General features: G+C 35.8%; 1 protein-coding gene across 9 annotated transcripts in view; it reads left to right on the forward strand.

Annotated features, from left to right (window-relative positions):
• The window catches only part of LOC101887471 (mitogen-activated protein kinase kinase kinase kinase 5), a 444,668-nt gene that overhangs the window by 304,879 nt on the left and 114,907 nt on the right, over positions 1-24,882 (forward strand). The window lies entirely within an intron of this gene.

Below are 24,882 nucleotides of genomic sequence, written 5' to 3' on the forward strand. Positions count from 1 at the left end.
TAAAAAATATCAAAGTATCGATCACCTCAAGCAAGCGCTTCGCCGGGAATGGCCAAAATACCGCAGAGATTCTTTCTACCTTAGTCCGAAATTGTTGACATTTATCCTCGTAGCAACAACATCCGTACTTACCGCCAACCGTCATAACCGTTTGTTGTTAATGACTTTGTACCAGTTTTCCATTTCGCTTCAATAATAAAGACATCAAGTCATCATCTGCAAAGAGAGAGAGAGAGAGAGAGAGAGAGAGAGAGATTTGAATGTGTTGAGGTTTCTTGGCCTGGATGTCAGCGTGTATATGTGTGTATTTGAGATAGAACATAAGAGTGTGAGTAATTTGAGCGTGAGAGCAAGGGAACACACGAGTAATTATTTTCCTCGATGTCATTGCCACATTCACGTTTTCCGTTTTTTTTTTTTTATTTCAGCAGCATTTGGTACCCAATCAGGCCAAATAAAGTTGTGTGTATGTTTCATTTAAGTATGTGTGGGTATGTGTGTGCGTGTATTTTTTCTATGGAAAACAAAACACATGTTTATGAATGTGTGACTCACATAATGATAACATTTGGAATTGTTTCATTTTCCTGTTTTGGAGCAGATCCTTTGGTGTGTATCTTTGGGGGTGACTGTTCTTTTATTTTAACCTAACTTAATATCAATTTATTAGAGTGTCATCTTTGTCATGGCCTTCTTTGTCTTCTCTGGCTCCTTATCCCCAAGAAAAAATCTCAACAGGAATATAATCACAATTCATCTGTGTCGTCTGGAAATTTGGGTTTTTGCTTGCCTGCCTACCCTCAGACATTACAAATGACTTCTGCCTTCGTTACATCTCCTTTCTTCTCCCTATTATCCTCATCATCGCCCTCATAATTATCATTGTCTTAAGCGTTTAATAACATTCATCCACTTTGTATCTTGTTGTTGCTTTTTTTTTGTCATCTTAATCATTGTAGTGCGAAATTGAATTTCGTGGAAATTATGTTAGCCCCAGCACAAAACGAAGAAGATGAAGAGGATGCTAAAATGTTTCAAATTTATTAAATTAGCATATTTTCCTTGACTGCTCCTCATCGCCTCTCTGTTGTGACAGATATAAACTTTTTCAGGGTCAGGCATAATTTAGTGAAGTAAATATATATATATTTTTTGTTGTGTTCGTTTTTTTGTTTTTATTTGCCTTTCTTATTAAATGGCAAATGATTAACAGCCAGCATAGAGATTAATTGCTGCAACCTTGTTTATAAATTATTTAGCTTTTGCCAGCTAGCTAGCTAACTGACTCGCAATCCAAACGAAAGTATTTAATGACCCTGGCGACAAACTGGAGCAAGGACTCACCAAACAATTTATTATTTATGAAGGAAAATGTGTTTTTGTATTTTTAAGCAGATTTAAAATATATAAGAGATTAACTTTACTGATTTTAAATTTAAATGCAGATTTAAAATATTAAAATTTTAAAATCAAAATCAGAGACCAATTAGATCACTGACTGAAACCATTCCCAAAATTCAACTTATATAATTATTTTCTGATTTTATTAATGGTTTGCATTTATTTGCCTCTATCCTCCTTCCTTTCCACTGCCGATTAACAAAAGCATTTATTTAAGCAATTTGGAAAAATTTTGAAATAGTTATTGGGTTACTCCACATATATATACCTTGTTTTCCTGACCATTTACACATCGTCACACAGTGGGGTGAGATTCTCAAAAACGGGGATTAATTCAGGGACGCATTTTATCGCATTTAAATTTTGCTCAGACATTTATATTACCCATAATATGTTTTCTATTAAAAATGAGACGTATTGGTCCACAGTTTTGGTATGGTTTTTTTACCACAATCATTTTTAAACCAACTTTATCATTTTATCAAGAGTTCTGAATGGATATAATATCTTCACGTTAAAACTTTTGAATATTGCTCCAGTATTTAGTATAGGCCCCATATTACTTTACCTGCGAATTTTCGGTATTTTGAAGGTTTCGATCACAATTTCAAACCTAATCATAAGTAAATTGACATTTTGAGTTCCGAGCAGACACAATTTGTTCCTGCTAAATTTTGTGAAGATACGTCTTCTGTTATATGTTAACCATATATTACGGCACTTCCGAATTTTAGATATTTTGAGAACATTACCTTTCAAAATTTTGTAAATGTAAGTCCAATTTTATACACAGGGTGAGATAAAAAAACTGCAACAAAGTCAAACGCCATAATTTATAATTTTTTTTTTTTTTTTTTTTTTTTTTTTTTTGAATAAAAGCAAAAAATGTCGAAATGGCATCAAATTTTAGAATAAGTTTAGATTTGTTCGAATTGGGCACCCATAGCACGAATAATGGTCTTCAAACGGCCAATGAAACCGTCACATGCTCCCCGAATGTTGCTCTGCGGTATTTTGGCCCATTCACGGCGAAGCGCTTGCTTGAGGTGGTCGACACTTTGGTATTTTTTAGTGCCAACCTTGCTTTCCAATATTCCAGACACAATAGTCCAACGGATTGGTATCCGGAGATTTTGGTGGCCATTGTGCGCTAAAAATGAAGCGAGTAACCTCATTTTGTAACCATTCTTGGGTTGCGTGTGCTGAATGCGATGGTGCTGAGTTGGAATGTCCAAGGTCAACGGCCAAAATGATTGCGTGCCCAAGGCTTTAATACACCCTCCAGAATATTTTCGCGATAATATTCGGCATTAATTCTGATGCCACCGTCGATTAATTCGAGCGGAGAGCGACCATCGGCTGTTATGGCGGCCCACACCATCACCATGGCCGGGGCTTGCGTTCTGGTTGCCAACCGAAGGTGCACATTTTCAGCTGACCTCTTTGGCAAGTAAACGCGATCATTTTGTTTGTTTACAAACTGCTGGACAAAGAAGGTTTTCTCATCGTAGAAAACCAAATTCGGCAGTTCACCACTTTCAGCCAAGCGAAGCAACTCTGTAGCTGTTTTGAGTCTATTTTCTTTCTGTTGCTGTGTAAATTCTTGCACTTCTTGAAATTTCAATGGCTTTATCCAGAGCTCATTTTTCAATATTTGCCGAGTGGAATATTGCGATAATCAGCTCACGGGCCATTTTTCGGCCACCACGAACCATTTCTGCTGATGTTGTTGTTTTCTTCCGTCTACTTCTTTGACGTCGGGCTACGCTACCAGTATCACGGTAACGAGCGATGATACGAGACACAAAAGATTTATTAACATTTAAATGCTGAAGTGCTCTAACGATAGCTACTTGTGGTTTTCCAGCCAAATATAAAGAAATCACACTATCACGCTTGAATTCCACCACAAATAACTATTTTTCTGGAAAATTCTCACCAAAATGTTTTTGTACGTTCGTAAACAATATAATTTCCTGTCACTGAAATAATTTTAACAACTGTTGGACGAGTGGCTTAGAAAATACTGAAGTTGGTTGCAGTGTTTTCATCTCACCCTGTATACCCTCAGTAGCCATATGGTTTAGATTATAAAAAATACCATTCCTCGCAAATTGTTGTAGTTGTATGTGTCCCTTGCCTTGTGGATAGAATCTTCAGAATCCCGACTCTATTCTAAGACCCAATATTTTTACCATACTTTTCGTACAGTTATACATCGATCTAAAGCGACTTCTATACCAAGTTTCAAATTCCCATCTCTATCCCAATTCCCAACGCCACATTTTGTGGCATTGTGCACTTTTCGTACGCATTTCCAAAACCACCTCCACAACAGACACCAACAGTGACATCCATATCAATTTTCAGGATTTCAGATCTATTCCTCCATTCAGTACCAAATTTAGAAGCATTTAGTTCTTTTCGTACAGTTTAAGTATGCATTTTCAAACAATGCATCTACCTCAGATACCAACAGTGAACTTAACATCAAACTTCAGGAGTTCAGTACTTTAGTACAATGGTAGTTCACATATCCAAAATCAGCTCCTTCTCTCAACCACAGGCATGAATCGGGGACACAGACATGAACAGTGACATCCATATCAAATTTTAGAATGTCAGCTCTACTCCTTCACCCAATAACCAATTTAGTACCATTTAGTACTTTTTGAACAATTGCACAATGATGCACATTCTCAAAACCACCTCCATTCCTCAATTCCGAATACGAACAGAAGCCTCAATAACAAATTTCGGGATTGTAGCTCCATCTCTTCTGCATTTAGAATCATTTAGTACTTTTCCTATAAATATAGGATGTGTTTCCAAAACCACCGCCAACTTTTAGTATTTTTTTCGTACCATTATAGTATACATTTCCGAAACCACATACATTTGTCCACACTGCACATGAACAGCGACTCTAATTTCAGACTTCAAGCTGTATCTGTTCACCCAAAATAATTTTACCAAATATTGTACTACTACTACTATCAACAGGGACCCCAATACAAAATTTCAAAATTCTACCCTTATCTGTTCACCCTCAAACAAACAATTTCGAATTTCCAAAAACCATTTGGCACATCTATCCCGCATTCCAATAGTGGCTATCATTCCGTATTTCTCGAACTTAGTACGAATTTCCAAAAACCCTGAATTATCACACGCCTACGCCCCAAGACTGACCCTCGTGTAAATTTTCGAGATTTTATATTCAGCCTTTTCGTCTGAGCATTGATACTCAGTCAGTCAGTTATTTCAAGAAATAAAAAAACGTAATTATTGTAATACCTTAGCGTAAACAAACAAATCGCTCGGTCTACCAAAGCCTGAACATGCTAGGAACACCTGAACATGAGAAAAACAGGAACATGCAAATATAGTCCGAATACACGAAGGGTTTGTCCTTCGCATTTATTAATTTCATAGCAAATGCCAGGGGTGCAGGAAACTGCAATCTTTTGAAGTTGTGTGACTTTTCTGTTGCAATTTGTGAGTTCGAGATAGCAATTTGACGTATCGTGTTTGGTGCATCAAATATGTGAAATCGGTCAAATATATATATGGGAGCTATATCCTATTCTGTACCGATTTCAAAATAGTTTTGCCATTTTTTTTTGTTCCAAATTTCGTTACGCATTCTAAATTTGGAGATTATGTCTCTAATCGATCAATAGATATGTGCATATAAAATCTAAATTTTTTGGGGTACCTCCGATTCTGAGCTATATCTCCAGTTCCAAGTGGAGTTCCAAAAAATTATGTAGTCTATGTTACTTTCAGGCGATGGAAATTTGGAAATTTTCAGGAAAATGTTTTTTACGAAATGTGTATATAACATTTTTTAATGGCTGCCATTTTTTCTCGTACCAATCCTTGTCTATTTGGGCTCATCCTCCGTATAAGAGTACCTGCTAGATTCGGATTTTGATGATTTTATTATGATTTTTAGGAGCTACTTTTGCACATTCCGTATATACAAAGATCGAACACTAGAGCTTGGCAAAAGGGACGTATGAAGGGGTGTCCAAGAGTCCGAAATTGTTACTATGTGTTGGGGGTATTATAAGTTTGATTGGGCCAAAAATTATGTAACACCTCGAAATATTGGTTTCCCATGTAGGAAAGTATATATGGATCTTCCTATCTCGCCGAGCTGTGTTGATCTAGCTATGTATGTCCGTCTGTCTGTCCGTCTGTCCATGTTAATTTGTAATCAAGCTACAGGTCGCAATTATGGCCCGATCCTCACGAAATTGAAAATGGAGGTGGGGTTATTGTCAGAATAGAACCCTATTGTTTTTGGAGATGATTGCACAATATTTAGGGGTTGAAATGGACCAAAAACAGAAAATTTCCTGATTTTGCAGTTGCTCTATAAGCCAAAATTTTGAATCAATCGACGCGGAAATTTACATGGAATTAGAGTTTAGGACTGTGCAGAAGCCCGATGACTGGCTTCTGCACAGTCCTAAACTCTAATCCTAACATTTATGTAAGGAAATAAGAAAATTTCCACTAAACCGCGAATATTTTTAATACCAACCATATCACAAATACATTAGCCAAGAAATCGGATATATAGCAAAATAGGTACAATATGTACGTAAAAGAATATATCTTATTTATTCTGGTTATAAGTCAAGAACGATTTTCACAATTCCCATCAATTCACAATGGTCTTTTGCCAGAAACGGATAAAATCTAGGAAATTCGCGGAAAAATATAACAATAAAAAATTTAATATCTTTTGTTACATTTTTCAATTTTTGTCATATTTTTTATCGCATGCTATTTTTTCAATTTGACTTCCAATTTTGAGTTGTGATTTTTTTAAATTTTTACGCTCCGCAACACTACGTTTTGAGGGTATTATATGCATGTCGCAATTATCGTCCGATCCTCACGAAATGTTGTATGGCGGTAGGGTTAGGGTCAGAATTAAAGCTTATTCTTTTAAGACGTACATTCAGGGGTTCAACTGGACTAAAAAATTAAAAAAAAATCTAATTTCGTAGTCGCTCAATAGACAACAATTGAAAACTAATCGACACGGAATTTCGCATCAGAAGAGATTTAAGGACAGGGGCTTTATTTTTGACATTATTTCGAAAACGAAATCTTCCAAAATGGATTTGGACATAAGGGGACTTCGAACCAATTGTAGTGTTGTAGGGTATCACATGGTCGGCCCGCACGACTATAGCCTTTGCTTACTTGTTTTTTTTTTCTAATTATTGACACCAATAGATATTTGACATCAATTTTCAAACTTTCGCTGGTGTTTGTTTTCTACAGAAATTTATAATTGTTTTTAAGCTTTTAACTAATAAAACATAATGGATTATTAACTAAATCTCATTAAAGCGATTACATCGGCTAAACAAGGGACAACATTTTGGACGATTAGCGATGCAATGAAAATTAATTTCTAAATTAACTCGAACCGAAAAAAAAAAAATACATAATTTTGTTAAATATTTACATGACCACATATTTAGGGGAAAACATATGAACACACACACACACACACACACATATATACATACATATCTTAAAATGTTTTTGGTGTTACAGAGTTATTTATATAGAAACACAATTCAGGTAACTACACACACACGCATGTGACATATGTATTTGTAAATGTAAGTGGGTATGTATGGATGTAACAAATTAAACACAAATACCTTTACCATCACCACTCAGACACCATACGAAATTGTTATGGTTTTTATAAGGATTTAAGCACAGCGAACATCCTTTTTTCATCCTCTCATGTCATTCTCAGTTGCTGCTTTTGGTGTTTTCATCAACCTCCCCTCAACTTTCATGTCCTTCCTGTCTACATTTTTCTCTAAAAGAAAGCAAGAAGAAAAAACTCAAACTTCAAGGTAAGCCAAGCGTAAATGTCGAGCAGAGAAAGAGAGAGAGAGAGAGGAGAGGAGAGGACAGGAAAAAGAAGATGTGATGTGCACAATAAAACTTGGGGTGACTACATATAAACGTACCAAAAGGTTGGCCACTTACAACAAATTAAAGACTTTTTTAAGTAAAAGATGTGCCAGTCAGTCTGTCTGTCAGTCATGTTTTCCGTTAGAGCGGGGATGTAACATTGAGTTGGGGGGAAATATTTTACCTTAACACTCATGCTTTTACGTTGTAAACTTGTTTTCAGCGTGCTAAACGCCAAGCAAGCCAAAGACATGTAAAGCAAGCAGCAGCCACTTACTTCCGTTCGGTAGCAAAACACACACTCACACACAACCACACAGATCAAATATATATAAAGCGTTTACATTAAACGTTACAAATAACATGACAATGTCAGTGTTCAAAAACGTTGTTGACACGGTGGCGAGATAACATAAATAGACAGTTCTTGGAAATATTTGGAAACTATTGTTACAATTTTCTGATATATTGTCAATTTTTGCTGATGTGATGCGAATATCGGTGACATAAAATTTGTAAACAATTTCGTGGAAAAGAGATATTTTTTGGTGTCATTATCAGAGATTGTGGGAAATTGTGAGAAGAGCTGAAATAAAAAAAATCATCGTGAACTACGAAAGGAGAATATAAGGGTTTGACCCTAAAATTTGTTAAATGCTCACAGCTCAAATTATGGGCTTATAAGGAACACTAGTAACTACTTACAATACAGCATCCTTTCTCCTTATTTTGCGTTTTATTTTTAAAGTATTCATATTTTTTCTCGAATTTTTATGAAGTTGTAAATGGAGGTTGAAGAGGGAAATTATATTGGTTTCCCTTTTCGTATAGCCCCCACTTTTACGGTATTCCTAATTTGCTATTTGGATGATTGTATCCACATTTCAAACCAAATTTTGGAAAATTTTGTTATTTGGATTTCTTGGTGGATCATCTCTCCGACAGAAAGATGTCTATATATAAGCGTCCATATAGCCCCCACATTACGATACCTCCCAAAAGCCACATTTGCCTAGGAAATTATTTAAAGTTTGGTATTTAAAACTATTGCAGAATATAATCTAAGAAGGTCAACCCATTTTATGGCATATTGAAGACTCATTCAATGCTGAATTTTGGTAGTGTTATTATTAAAGATTGTATATTCCTCATGTACACTTTTTTGGTTGTTATTTTAATACCTTCAGTCATATGGCTAAAGAGGGTATATAGCATTTAATACGGCCAAAATGTACCTCATCGAAGTAACGGTTTTAGTCCCTAGGTCTCTTTGAACCATATCCGTTTCAGGACATTTGGAGTCGATCTAGCGATGCCCGTCCGTCTGGCTGGCATAAAACCAAATTTGGCACATCGTAATATTTTGTTAAACTTACATGGAGTTCGGAGATGGGCAATATAGGTCTACTCCTTCTGGTATCACCCCCACAAAATGTCGAATTTTTCAAAAAATATATTTTTTGCACAGAAAGAGAAAGGATAATCCGATTTTGCTCCAACTTTGCATATCCTAATATTTGCGTCAGTGCTAGGTCAGATGCGAAGATGGACAAAATCGGTCCACTCCATCATGTGCTTCCCCCACAAAGGGTAAATATTTTGAATAATTATAACTCTTATAAAATGTGATGTAAGAATCGGATAGTCTTAAAATTTAACATATCGCAATATTTTTATGAAAAAAGATCTGGTGTTACGATGGAATATATCGGTCCACTCCTTCTGCTACCTCCCCCACAAAGGGTAACATTATATCTGTTGGGAAGATGGGATATATCGGTCTACTCCTTCTGGTATCTCCCACACAAAGGTTCAAAATTAATATCCATGAAGCTCATAAAACACGAAATTAACATCCGATTCCATTCAGACTTGGCACATCTCAATATTTCCATCACCACAAGATCTGTTATAAAGATGGTAGAGATCGGTCCATTTCTTTTGCTACCTGCCCAACATAGGGTACAAGATTTTGAAAAAAAAAAAAAAAACGATCAAAGAAAGAGAAATAAGCATCCAACTGTCCTCAGATATCAAACATAGAAAATAATGCTAATACAAGATCTGTTGTGAATATCAAATATATCTGCCAACCCCTTCTGGTACCTTACCCACAAAGGGTCACAAATTTCGATACTTTTATCTGTCATAACTTGCGAAACAAGTCAGTGATTCCTTACAACTTGCTGTATCTAAATGTTTCAATCAGAAACCTTAGATGGATATAAGATTTATGATTTCGCATATAATTGGATATAAACATTCGATTTTCTTGTAATTTTGCCCATGTCAGTATTTGTGCAATCTGTAATAGATGAAGTATGAAAATTGAATACTTCGGTTGACTATATCTGGTACCTCAGGCACATTTTAACATTTTCTAAAAATTATCACATCCTATAAGGTGAAGGAAGAAGTCGATATGGTCCGAACCTGTCACGTATCAATAATTATATAATATTTATTTGGGTTCGATAGGAAATTAACAATATTGACCCATTCCTCAGATTAAACATTTTAGTAATCATAACAGAAGTCAAAATATATTTAAATAAGCGAACATTGCCCTTGGGTATACATCTGACGGCAAAACCGACTGATTCTTTTTAACATGTTTTTTTTTTTTTTTTTTTTCATTTTTATAAAATTAGCATTTCCTCAGTGCTACAGTTTCCAATTTCGTGAAATGCCATATGGTATACCAGCCAAAAAATATTAGAAACTTAGATAACCTAATTTAAGTATTCTATTTCGATTGGCTTAGAAAAATCTAAAAGCTGAAGTCATTTTCCAGTTATCAGAAACCTTCATGAACCCTCGTAAAATGAACCAAGTAAAAAACATTAAATTCGGTCGAGCCGAACTTTTAATACCCTCCACCCTTTTTTAAAAAAAAACCACCCATGGCCGTTATATTCGTGCTATACTAAAACGGGAATCTATAAAGACAATTTTATGCTACAAGGAGGGTGACTCGCAATAGAAAGGGTCTTAAATTCCAAATTTGAAACAATTTGGTGGGTAAATGTGACTAGGATTATCGAAATACCAACTATCGGTGGGTACCGTTATATGGGGACTATACGAAAACGTGGACCTATATATACAATGTTCCGCCACCGGAGCTAGGACCCATTACGAACTACAATACCAATTTTTAGACAAATCCGTGAAAAACAGTTTTGCAAAAATCATCAAAATACCGAATATCAGGAGGTACCGTTATATTGGGGCTATACGAAAGCGTGGACCTATACATACAATATTCCGCCACCGGAGCTAGAACCCATTACGAACTAAAATACCAATTTTTAGACATATCCGTGAAAAAAAGTGTTGCAGAAATCATCAACATACCGAATATCGGGAGGTACCGTTATATGGGGGCTATACGAAAATGTGGACCTATACATAGAGCTACAATCTATTATGACTTACAAATACCAATTTTTAAACAAATCCGAGGAAAAATGGGCAAAAATCATCAAAATACCGAATATTGGAAGGTACCGTTATATTGGGGTTTCGTATAGCCACGTGGACCGATATATTTTCAATATCAACCATCCTAGACACAAAAAAATTGTTGTGCCAAATTCTGAAGCTTAAAATCAAATAGTGTGGACTGTATCTTGATTTCAACCGACAAACATGCAGACGGACGTCTACGACGAATATTTAGGGATGTTACAAATGGAATGACAAATTAATGTACCAAGGCCAAGGTGGGCGCTGGTGTCTCAACAGATACTAAATCTATATATATAACGAGGCGAGGTGCAAAATGTATACATTCGATCAGATATCGTTCGAATCCTTCCGGTACCGCCCCATCCCTCAAAAAAAAAAATACAAAATCATAAATTTTATATATGGGGAAGAAAGTTAATGATTTGTTCTAACATTGGGGAATGGCTATATATCTTTAAAATCTGGGGCTCAAAAAATTCACTAAATCTGGCACCTTTTACACAAGAGATGTAATCTATGCGGAACCCCTTGGTGACTACTCTCAGGCATTTCTGATTTCCTACACATAAATACAACAGCTGATGTAGTTTAGACTAAATTTATAGCAACTCACCCTATTTTTTAATTATCCTAATTAACACAAATGCACCTTAATAATTTATTAATAAAAACATAAGAACAACATATTAATTGTCTAATCCCTTTTTTCCTTCACATTTTGTCATACATTAAACATTTCCCCCCATTTTAAAGGTAATCTTTTAGGTAATTTTATCATACCTCTTTCCCATTTTCCCTTCGTGAATGACAGCGTTTCGCATGGATGACAGAATGAAATCTTTTTCATACATTTAATTTCCCCTGTAAAGGATTTTCCACAGACAATTTCCATTTGTATGTGAGGTAAAATACACTCACATCCAATGGTGAGGTGAGTGTATTTGTTGTGGAGCTCATTCACCACACACACACAAACACAGTGGAACAGATGTGAATGACAGCATCAAAATATTTACTTGGTTTTGTGGATTTGAGTGTGGATGTGAGAGTGTGTTCGCATATCTTTAAGGTATTTACACTCCACTACCTTTTATTCTTCTTGTTCTTTGTTTCACTGAGTCAATGGTGTGCTCTTCTCAAATCCCTTCTCCCTCTCTGCCCCGCTCTCTGTTTTCCAACTATAGAATTGTGTTTTGGTTTATTTATCAATTTGTATGTATGGGTGTCTGTGAGATGGACTTTTGCTAGAGATTTTCTATTTTCTCAATTTAAAGATCTGTTGTTTATTGTTACTGTTGTTTTTTTTTCTTTCGTCCTTACTTCTTTACTTCATCGTTTTGTGTTGTTTTGCTCGTCTTCTAATTTTTCTGTCTGCTGAACAGCACCACTTAGCCAGCCAGTCATGGAATTATTTGTTGTTGCCGGTTACGTTGTTGTAACACGTTTTTTGCGCTCTCTTCGTACAGAAATAGAAACGAACAACTATTCCATTCACAAAAAAAAACGGAATATCGATTCAAAACATGCAAAGGAATGAACGAATGAGTGGCATTTTTCAGTTTAGATTGTTTACTGGTGTGTGTGTGTGTGCTATTAGATGAACATCCTGTATCAGATGGTGTATGTGTGTGTGTGTAGGTATGATAGCTGTTCGCCTGCTGTGTGTAAAAGTTCACTGGTTTATTAAGTACCCTCATTCTTCTTTCGGTCCTCTTCGTGCTTTTTTTCTTGTTGTTTTTTGGTTATGTTATTCATTTTGGTGTTCCTCCTTCTGGGAACAAGTTGTTCAGTTGTTGTCGTTGTTGTTGCAGTAGCTGTCTTCTTAGCGTATCTTGTCAATATGCTGTTGTTGTTACTATTGGATTTGTTGTTATGTACAATTGTTATAGCAGTAGTTATTTTGATTTGTAGACAGACATCACAATATGTATATGTGTGTGTGTAAGCATCTGCCTGGCATTTAAAGAACCTGGGAATGTGCGTCTGATTGTAATGGTGGCCATGGAATTCATGGTATTTGCTGGTGGCTTGATATGCTGGGACAGTGTTTTAAAAATGAAAAATCGAGGGGGGGAAATTTTTGAATATTATTTCCTAAGATGACATATATAGTTTGAGTCTTTACAAAAAAGACCCCCCGTTTTCACCAGAGACGGGGGAGGGGGTTATTGTACGGCCGTACTAACCGTATATGGAACCAAGGAAATATAAACAAATAGGAACAAGTAAAATAGTATCAGTCGGTTTTGCTGACAGATGTATATCCCCAGCAGTCGGCCAATATTGACAATTTCGTATCTGACCTAAGACTGATAAAAATGTTACAACGTGCCAAATTTGGACTATATCGAGTACTTTCCTATACTTAATATGATACATGTGCAAATTTTTGAAAAATATGGAAATATGCGTGAGGTAACAGATATAGCGGATCGAAATATTCATTTCCATACTTCATCCAATACAGATAAAAAAAAAATTGGCATCTGCAAAATTTGAAGGAAGTCGAACTTTTATATCCAATTTTATGCGAAATCTTAAATTCCGATGAATTACCTAGCCATAAATATTTAGAGAGAAAGAAAAAGAAAAAGTATTTAGATATAGCAAGTTGTAAAGAATCGCCACTAGTTATGACCGATATACGTATTGAAAATTATGACCCTTTGTGGGTAAGGTACCAGAAGGGATTGGCAGATATATATCATCTTCACAACAGAACTTGTGTCAGCAAAAATTTTTGGATGTGTGAAATTTGAAGAGAGTTGGATGCTTATTAGGATTTTATGATCGTTATAGTTATTCAAAACTTCGACCCTTTGTGGGGGAGGTACTAGAAAGAATAGTGCGATCTCTATCATCTTTATAACATGTCTTGTGCTGATGGAATTATTGAAATGTGCCAAGTCTGAATGGAATCGGATCTTATTTTCGCGTTTTATGAGCTTCATGGCTGCCTAAAATTTTGACCCTCTACCATCCTTATAACAGATCTTGACTTGAAAGTATTGAGATGTGCCAAGTCTGAATGGAATCGGATGTTAAGTTCGTGTTTTATGAGCTTCATGGCTTCTCAATTTTGACCCTTTGTGGTGGAGGTACCAGAAGAAGTGGACCGATATACTCCATCTTCTCACCAGTCCTTGGGTTAATAGAAATATTGTGATGTGTGTAATTTTAAGATATTAAGATGCTTATTTCGAAGTTTAGGATCATTTTGGTTATTCAAAACTTCGACCCTTTGTGCGGGAGGTACCAGAAGTAATGGTCCGATATCTACTATCTTTATACTAGATCTTGTGTTTATGGAAGTATTGAGATGTACCAAGTCTGAGTGGAATCGGATGTTAAGTTCGTGTTTTATGAGCTTCATGGATATACAAAATGTTGACCCCTTGTAGGGGAGGTACCAGAAGGAGTGGACCGATATATTCCATCTTCTCACCAGACCTTGGGTTAATAAAAAATATTGTGATGGGTGTAATTTGAAGAGATTTATATGCTTATTTCAGAGCTTGGGATCGTTTTTGTTATTCTAAACTTCGACCCTTTGTGGGGGAGGTACCAAAAGGAATGGTCCGATATCTACCATCTTTATACCAGATCTTGTTTTTAGGGAAGTATTGAGATGTGCCAAGTCCGAATTGAATCGGATGTTAATTTCGTTTTTTATGAGCTTCATAGATGTTCAAAAATTTGAGCCTTTGTGAGGGAGGTACCAGAAGAAACAGACCGATATATCCCATATGCACACTAGACCTTGGGTTAATAGAAATATTGTACCGTGTGTAATTTGAAGACAATCAGACTCTTAAATCACATTTTGTAAGAGTTATAATTATTCTAAATCTTGACCCTTTGTGGGGCGGTACTTGATGGAGTGGTTCAATATTGTCCATTTTCGCACTTGACCTAGCACTGATGCCAATATTAGAATTTGCAAAGTTGGAACAAAGTCGGACTATCCTTTCTCCTTCTGCGCAGTATTTTTTTTTTTTTTTTTTTTTTTTTTTTTTGAAAATTCCAGCCTTTTAGGAGTCAACCAGAAGGAGTGAACCGACATTGCCCCCCTCTGAACTCGAGCTAACTTTGATAATAATATTACGATGTACCAAGTTTGGACCGGATCGGATACTCCCTTCGAGAGTTATCGTGCGCATCAACCAGAAAGACAGACACAGAGATGTATGGACATCGCTAGATCGACTACAAATGTCCTGAAACGGAATTGTTCCAAAGAGACCTGGGATTTAAAGTCGTTATTCCGATGAAACACGTTTTTGCCGTATCAAATAATATATACCCTCTATCCATATGGCTGAGCGTATAATGATGTCTGTAGTGTAAGTAAGTTAGAAAATGTGGTTAGGACCTTCAAAATTCCTTTATTTTGGGGTAGAACTATATACAGCCATTATGCTTATTCTACCTATTAGGATCTCAAAATATTAAAATGCAACCATACCGGCTGAAAAGTGTGACCAGGATGCTAAAATGGTCGATTCCATTGTTGTGGCTGAACCCTGCAAACTGCCAAGAATCATGAGGTATACTTATATTGCGGCTTATGGCAAATTCTGTAACTGTACAAAAATTTGCAAAGGAGAACTTCTTCCAAACATCAGATTCAGCTAATTTTGTTGTAAATTGAGACTAGCCTTCAAAATATATAATATCCTGCAACCCATTTATGGTAGCTATACCAAACAGTGGACTTATGTCGAACATTTCTGATAAGAAAAAACCCTACATAGTGGGAATCCGAAATGTCAGGCTTCGTATCATTTGCTTGAGTTTTGCCCCAGAAATCTTGAAAATACCGAAAATCGGAAAGTACCATTATAATGAGGCTACAGCAAATACTGAACCTATTTACAGGAGAATTTCTCCTAATTAGGCTCCCAAATATTAAATTGCAGCGGTTTCTCTTAAAAATTGTAGCGAAAAACTTCAAAAAAACCGCAAATCTGGAGGTAGAGTCATATGGGATCTGTGTCTAAATGAGGACCAATACAGCATATTTTCAATACCAATTGTTCTACATAGAATACCAAATTTTATTCCAAATTTAAAAGCTTTACGTATTGGAAATATTTGTCGGATACCACAAAAATCATATATTCAGGATCACCATAAAATCCTAAATCGAATTAACCACAGGTTTAGGATTTTATGATGATCAAGGAATTATGGTTTACAAGGTCCCCGACAAATATTTTGAGGTTTGCAAATGGTGTAGCAATTTTATGTAGGTACTCTTAATTTTATGGCAAAAATCAAAATTTTAGAAGGAGTTCACGAAACGAAATTCTTCAAAGCTGACGAACATCTTTCAATATATGCCCAGTAAAGAGAGTCTTAAAGTCGGGCGGGGAGGACAAAAATAACAAATCGGATGAACCATACATATGGGAGCTATAGCTATATCTGAACCGATTTCGATCAAATTTGGCATACTTATTTCCAGGCCCAATTTGATTGTATGTGCAAAATGCCATACAATTCGGGCTGATATTACACGTTTGATGCACAATAAAAGGCAAATCGGACGAAGATATATATGGGAGCTATATCTAAATTGTTAGCGATTTTCTCCAATTTCAATAGGGTTCGTCCTTGGGCCAAACAAATGATTTGTGCAAAATTTCATCAGGATCGGGCAATAAATGTGAACTGTACTTTGTTTACAAAATACATGGACAGACAGTCGGACGGACAGGCATAAATCGACTCAGAATGTGATTCTATGCAGGTCGTCAAAAGGAACTATGGGTCTATCTCGTTTCCTTTTGCCTGTTACAAAGACATAATACCCTACCCTTGTACCTTGTAGGGTGTAGGGTATAAAAATCCTAGAGCGGAATTACTTTTCTGTCCTTTTGGTTTAAATTTATACCAATTTTTCTCCACGTTACATTTCCCAAGGTACCCTATTTTCGAAACACTGTGCAGCCTCTTTAGACTTGCAGCAATTTTAATGTTCACGATTCCTTATGATGCCTTATTTTGCCATTTTAATTTTGATTTGTTCACGTACTTTTGCTTGTCTATTGTGTTGCCTATTTCTTGCCTACTTCACGGAACGTGGCACACAACTATCATTCATTGGAATTTTAGCCAAAGGCCTTTTAATTTTATTTCCGTTTTAATGCCAAAAACTACATTAACAATGCCAGGCAGCCACCCGGCCAGCCAGCCAGCATTCATTCTCTGGACTTTTTTTTTCTCTCTCCATTATTTACAAATGGGAGTTGTGTCAATAAACCAAATAAGAGATTTGTATTCCCTGATATCCTTGAATTCACAAAATAATGCAAAAAACAAAATGCAATTCCAGTTCCTTATTTTCTACTCTCCATTTAGAAGTTTTCAGACATTTACAAATGCTTTATTGGTTGAGGACGGGGTGATGGAGTGGAGTGGTGGGTGGGTGCATCCATCGTCGTCTGTTCAGGAAATTAAAAAAAATGTTTTGTCGTAGGAATAAAAAACTGATAAGCATCTCTTCGATGCCATTCTCCAAACACAGACACACACACACACAAAAGGCAATTTCAATAAGGCTTGAGCAGAGCTGAGCTATAAAAGGATTTGTTGGTTTTTTTTTTGTATTTTGTAAATACACGACATTGACGACAACAACTACAACAACTATAAATACAAATACAAATAAACTACAAGAAAAGAACATTCAAGGCAAGCCATTGACATACAACAGTTTTGTATTGTGTGAATGATGGGTTCAAAGGTTAACAGTTTTAATATGTTGTCGTTTGCTTTTCTTTCCTCGTGTTTCGATGTAGTTGTGTATTCAAAAGGACATTTATTTGTGTGTTGAAAACATGACAGTTTTGTTATTTTCATTTTTGATTGTTAATATCATAAATATGCCTTTGTTCATTTGACATTTGATTATTTAATATTCAATTAATATAAAATTTCATTTGAAACCACTTGATAGGAAAATTTAATAAACCTAATACGTTTAGACGTTTAAGATTTTTATTCATTTTGGTAGTCTTATATGGGCTGTGGAGAGAGCCAACCTTCAGTACTGTTGCGAATTGAAACAGATTTTGAAAGTAGATTTAAACTATAGAAGCCTTTACACGGCGTTTTGAAAGTTTATATCGCAAAGTAACCTAAAAAGAGAGGAAATGTTCCCCTCCTGGAACAGTTTTAAAAATTTCCAGATTAAAATTCTAATTTTTACTACCTGTTTGGAAATGGTACTCTGGAGATATAGTTTTCCTATATAAGGAAGAAACCTATATAATATATGAATATACCTATTTGTTCATATCTGAAACTTAAACCCAAAATGACCCAATTTCGACCCCTGGTGTCTTTGGACGAAATCCGTTTTAGGACATTTGAAGTCGATTTAGTCATGTCCGTCGGTCTATCTGACTGGTGCAAAACATAATTCTCGGGGGTGTATTCAATTTTGTTCACACATGGCAATTCGTATTATTTCTACCAAAATTTTACCAAGTTCGGTCCACGTCCGGTACCTGCCGGTACCATAAAAATTCAAAACTTTGGAAAAAATCTCATATCGAGCGCAGGGATTACCCAATATATTTCCGACTAAGCCAACGTTAGTATTTGAATCAGTCATAGGTCTAAGAGGTACAGAAGTGACAAAGTCGGCTGACTCCTCTTTCTAAATGTTGAATGTGAAAATGGAAAATATGCAGCCACACCTACGGATACCAACCTATGAGGAAAAATATTGTATAACGACAAGTAAAAAAGCTGTAAGTTCCGCCGCGCCGAACTTGAATACCCTCCACCATTTGGTAAATTTGGTATTTTTTCAAAAAATTAAAATCCATTAAAAATTCTATTAAAATCTTAAAAATACCGAATGAAAAAGATGTGGACCTATCCATCCATTACGAACTTCAAATACAAAATATGAAATAATTCCGGTAAATAATGTCGCTAAAATCATCAAAATACCGATTATCAGGGGAAACCGTTATATGGGGGCTATAGGAAGACGTGGACCTGCACAGACAATTTTCTGTCATAGGCTGTAGTTCTCATTACGAACTTCAAATACAAAATATGAAATAATTCCGGTAAATAATGTCGCTAAAATCATCAAAATACCGTATATCGGGGGTACCATTATATGGGGGCTATACGAAGACGTGGACCTGCACAAACAATTTTCTGTCATAGGCTGTAGTATTCATTACAAACTTCAAATACTAAATTTGAAATAGTTCCGGTAAATAATGTCGCTAAAATCATCAAAATACCGAATATCGGGAGGTACCGTTATATGGGGGCTATACGAAGATGTAGACCTGCACAGACAATTTTCTATCTCAGGCTGTAGTATTCATTACGAACTTAAAATGCGAAATTTGAATCAATTCCGGTAAATAATGTCGCTAAAATCATCAAAATACCGAATATCATGGGGTACCGTTATATGGGAGCTATAGGAAGACGTGGACCTGTACAGACAATTTTATGTCATAGGCTGTAGTATTCATTACGAACTTCAAATACTAAATTTGAAAAGTATATTTGGAGGTGTTACAAACGGAATGACAAACTTAATATTCCCTCCATATTACGGTGGAGGGTATAAAAAGAAAAATCTCACATTGAGAGAGGGAAGTACCTGGTATAGATCCACTTCGGACACATTGTTTTACCTTTTTTTGTAGGGGAGTTATAAGGTGGAGAGATCTGACCTTAGTCTGTTTTAAATATTACGAAGTGCCAAATTTGAATTATTTCAAATACTGTCCTCTCTCAACGTGAGATGTTTCTTTTTTATACCCTCAGTCAAATGGTTAGAGAGGAGGGTATATATCATTTGATACGGCCAAAAGGTGTCCCTAGGTGTCTTTGGACCAAATTCGTCTCAGGACATTTGGAGTCGATCTAGTGATGTCCATCCGTCCGTGTGGCTGGATGATGAGCACGATAACTCTTGAAGGGAGTATTCGATTTGATCCAAACTTGGTACATCGTAATATTATTATCAAATTCAAATCTAGTTCGGAGATGGGCAATATCGGTCTACTCCTTCTGGTACCTCCCACACAGAATGTCAACATTTTCAAAGAAAATAACTTCCTGCACAGAAAGAGAAAGGATAATCCGATTTTGCTCTCACTTTGTGAATCCTAATATTTGCATCAGTGCTAGGTCATGTGTGAAATCGACCCACTCCATCAAGTACCTCCCCACAAAGGGTCGGCATTTTAAATAATTATAAATCTTATAATATGTGATGTAAGAGTCCGATTGTCTTCAAATTTCACATCCCAATAACTTTATTAACCCAAGGTCTGGTATTAGGATGGAATATATCGGTCCACTTCTTTTGGTACCTCCTCCACAAAAGGTCGAAATTTTAAATAGCGAAATAAACATCCTATTCTTTTCCATACTTGGTACATGTCAATATTTCCATTAACACAAGATCTGTCATAAAGATGGTAGAGATTGTAACATTTCTTATGCTACCTGCCCCACATAAGGTTCAAGATTTTGAACAACAAAACACACAAAGGAAGCAAAATAAGCATACCACTCTTCCCAAATTTCACACACACAAACATTTTTGGCAATACAATATCTGTTGTGAAGATGGTATATATCTGCGAACCCCTTCTGGTAGGAGAACATCCACAAAGAATCACAATTTTAAATACTTTTATCTGTCATAACTTGCGAAACAAGTCAGCGATTCTTTTCAACTTGCCATATCTAAATATTTCCCTCAACCAGAAACCTGAGATGAATATGGAATAATCGAATAATGGCTGAGGGTACTAGTCTGTCTGCAGAACCGATTGATACATTTTTACTTATGTGGAAGTAAAACACAAAACACCGCTTATTGTTTTGTTTGCATATTTTGGTCGTTTTCCAACGCTAATTATCGAACCAACAATCCTCGGGTCTGCTATATTCGGAAACGCACACTCTGTAGCATGGTTTCCTTTTACTTAGTAATGAGTAGAGGAACCACATTTGCTCCGGGAAATTTTGAGAAATAATCAATAACCTACAATCTGCGAATAATTTATAATACATAAAAAATAAATCATTCAGCTTTCCTGCCACCTTAGTAGTTGCTGGTCCCCTTTTCGAATGTGTTAATTACATAACTCTAATTACAATGAAAAGCAGGTCCGATTAGATAAAAGATATATTAATGAAATACACTTTGAGGAATTGGTAAGAAAAATGCATAGTTTAGATAAGCTCCATATTTATTTGATTTTTAAATTTGCAAAGTTAGACTTCAAAGGTCATCGTCTTAGTATTGCCTCCTACATTACAGAACAACGTAATTTTAGGTATTCGAAATAGTTTAACAGATTTTTGACTGAAATTAGATGTAGTTTATCATTTTAAGTTATTAAAGTCAGCCTTCGAAGAAATTTTGTTTTAAACTGCAGGATACTCTTGTTCCGCTGCAATGCTGTAATAAATTTCGGACTTCTTTAAATAAAAATTGTTCTCCTTGATTTCGTTTCAGTTTATTAAATTGTTTGAAAAAAAAATTATAAATTGTCTATATATTTTGTATTCTTATTTATCCTATGTCCCTGCTGCCGATGATATATTATTTATGATAATATCAACATTTTAGACCACAAAGGATTTAAAATGCTAATATTCGACTATTTCTGATTGGCTACGATGAAACTCTCCCATGATACTTCTATTTATCATTATGTGAATCGCCAAAATGAGATTTCATCGCTTATTTATTAATTCCATTTTCTTTTCATCTTTATTTCCAATTTACACATATGTATATTCTACTTAAAAATCAATTAGCAATGTTTCATTCTTAAGCCACACTCATGAGTCTCTACATGTCGTTGATAAGCGTATAATAATTCCAATACTCCAGTCTTTACATTTCACTTAACGCAAGACATCAATTCCAATTCATATTTGTGGAATAAGAAAATGTGTATATTTATGTGTTTCAATAGAAAGGTCATTTACACACACAATTGTTCAAGCTACCAAATAAGTCTTAACAACGATTCGCACTAAAGTAGGCTGATTTAAGGAGGAAATAATAAGGCTTTATTGTACTTTATTGTTGTCGTTGTCGTTTGCAATAAACGAGCCGGCTTAAAACACTTTTAGTACATCAACATTTGAGGGTGCTTTATTGAGTTTGCCATGAAACCTTAAATGCAAGGGCCTTCAGTGCGTATGAGTGATTCTTTATTCAGCCGTAATAAAGGGAAAATTGCTCATACGCACTGGTGTGCTTGCATTTATGATTGCTGCGTAGTGAATGCCACAATTGAATGAATAACAATCGGCCATTTTTCACTTAAATGCTTAGCAAATTAGTAAGAAATCATAAGTAAACAAATTTTATTAAAAAGGAGAAGGGATTTCAACAAGATTTTTTAAAGAGGCTTACCTTGGGAAAAACTTCATAATATGTCACATAAAAAGGGTTTCTTGAATATACAGGGCGACCAACTTCAGACTGCTGTCATTTCTAAGCCACTCGTCCGGCAGCTGTTAAAATTATTCCAGTGACAGCTCATTATATTTTTTACAAGCGTACAAGAGCATTTTAGTGAGAATTTTCCAGAAAAAAGTTATTCCTGGTGGAATTCAAGCTTGATAGTGTGATTTCTTTATATTTGGCTTTAAAACCACAACTGGCTATCGTTAGAGCACTCCAGCACTTAAATGTGAATAAATCTTTTGTGTCTCGTACCATCGCTCGTTATAGCGTAGCCCGACTTCAAGGAAGTGGACGGAAGAAAAAAGCAACATCAGCAGAACAGCTTCCAAAAGTAAAGAAGCGAGCCGAAAAATGGCTCGTGAGCTGAACATGTCGCAATATTCCATCGGGCAAATATTGAAAAATGAGCTCGGGTTAAACCATTGAAATTACAAAAAAGTGAAAGAACTTACAGCGCAACAGAAAGAAAATAGACTCAAAAGGGCTGAAGAAGAGTTGCTTCGCTTAGCCGAAAGTGGTGAACTGCCGAATTTGGTTTTCTACGATGAGAAAACATTCGTTGCCCAGCAGTTTGTAAACAGACAAAATGATCGTGTTTACTTGCCAAAGAGGTCAGCTGAAAATGTGCACTTTCGGTTGGCCAGCAGAACTCAAGCGGCGGCCATGGTGATGGTGTGGGCCGCCATAACAGCCGATGGTCGCTCTCCGCTCGTATTAATCGACCGTGGCATTAGAATATATGCCGAATATTATTCCGAAAATATTCTTGAGGGTGTTTTAAAGCCCTGGGCGCGCAAACATTTTGGCCGCAGGCCTTGGACATTCCAACAGGACTCAGCACCATCGCACTCAGCACGCGTCACCCAAGAATGGTTACAAAATGAGGTTCCTCGCTTCATTTCCAGCACACAGTGGTCACCAAAATCTCCGGATACCAATCCGGATACCAATTGTGTCTGGAGAATTTTGGAAAGTAAGGTTGGCACTAACAAATACCAAAGTGTCGACCATCTCAAGCTCTTCGCCGGGAATGGGCCAAAATACCGCAGAGCCGTTTGAAGGCCATAATTCGTGCCAAAGGTGGCCAATTCGAACAAATCTAAACTTATTCTAAAATTTGATGCTATTTCCGACATTTTTTGGATTTAAGGATTTTTTATAGCCATATAATATTAAACGAAGCTTTTCTGGAAACGAAGCTACACTCGATTAAAAAAAAAAAAAAAACAAAAACATTTGCCCGATCAATTGCGCTACATTTAAAATGTAGCTTGGAAATTTATGGAGAGCTTTGGATAATTTCAAAAATTATTGGTTATGTCGAACCACCTCTTTTTTAATACCCTATGAATAAATATTCCTCGTTTTTAAAGTAAATTTAATGTTTTGGTCCTATTTGCAGTTTAATTTAATTTCATCATCATAATAATATGTGTCCAAATGGGATGGACTTTGGCACTTACGACCGAATTGAGTCTAGAAGCTAGTATGTCAAATTTGGTGAAGATCGGTTCAGATATAGCTATATCTCCCATATATACTCTTCATCCGATTTGTAATATTTGTTACCCACAGCTGTAATATGCACTCCGTAACGACGACATTCAGGGAAATATATCAAATACAGCTCAGAAATATCTTTGCCAAATTTTATCGAGATCGGTTTCGATTTGGATATAGCTCCCATATATATCTTTATCCGATTTCAAATAAATTGTGCACCAAATGGGTAATACAAGTCCGAATTTAAAAGATACAAATGCTTCGGCATATTCAGTCTATTGAACTTTAAGTTATAATCATAGCGTGTATGAACTTTTAATTGTTAGGCGGAGCTCTACTAAATTAGTGCAAAGTGGTGTAGGGTATCATAAAGTCGGCCCCGCCCGACTTTAAGACTTTCTTTACTGGTTATCAGTAATATTTCCAATTCTAAAAATCCAATTAATCTCAATCCAAAAATCTAAAAAAATATGTAATGTTTTACTTTGCTATGTAGAACATAAAATTTCACAATCTGCTGAAGATCCAGACTCTAAAACCTATATTTCGATGAGCCACATTTCGGCAGTATCAAATGATATACCTCCTCTGTATCCGTGAGGCTGAAGCTATAAAAATGTCTAGCCCAAGAACTAAATTAAAACAAAACAGCTCTACTCAACTCAGTAGACCTAGACTAAAAATGAGTTGCTACATTAAAAAAAAGCACATCTATGTAAATATGCATGTGTTTGTGATACGCAACACAACAATCATAAAATATGCATGAATTTACATTTGGAAAATGATTTAATTAACGCACACTCTCACATACACATCCACCACGACACCATACATCAAAATTTACAATTTGTACAAATATAGGGTAAAGTAACACATAAATTGAACACACACGCATGCACGCACATTTGTACCCACATAAATTAATTATTACAAACACATTCACCGTCATTACCAACACTGCCATTACCACTACTACCACCACACACACGCACACAAAATAAACTGCAGTGATGCTAATTAAATGAAAGTTAAAATGGAAATGAACAAATTTTCCGTTGCTGTTT

Source organism: Musca domestica, unplaced genomic scaffold (assembly GCF_030504385.1).
Source record: "Musca domestica strain aabys unplaced genomic scaffold, Musca_domestica.polishedcontigs.V.1.1 75, whole genome shotgun sequence".
NCBI lineage: Eukaryota > Metazoa > Arthropoda > Insecta > Diptera > Muscidae > Musca > Musca domestica.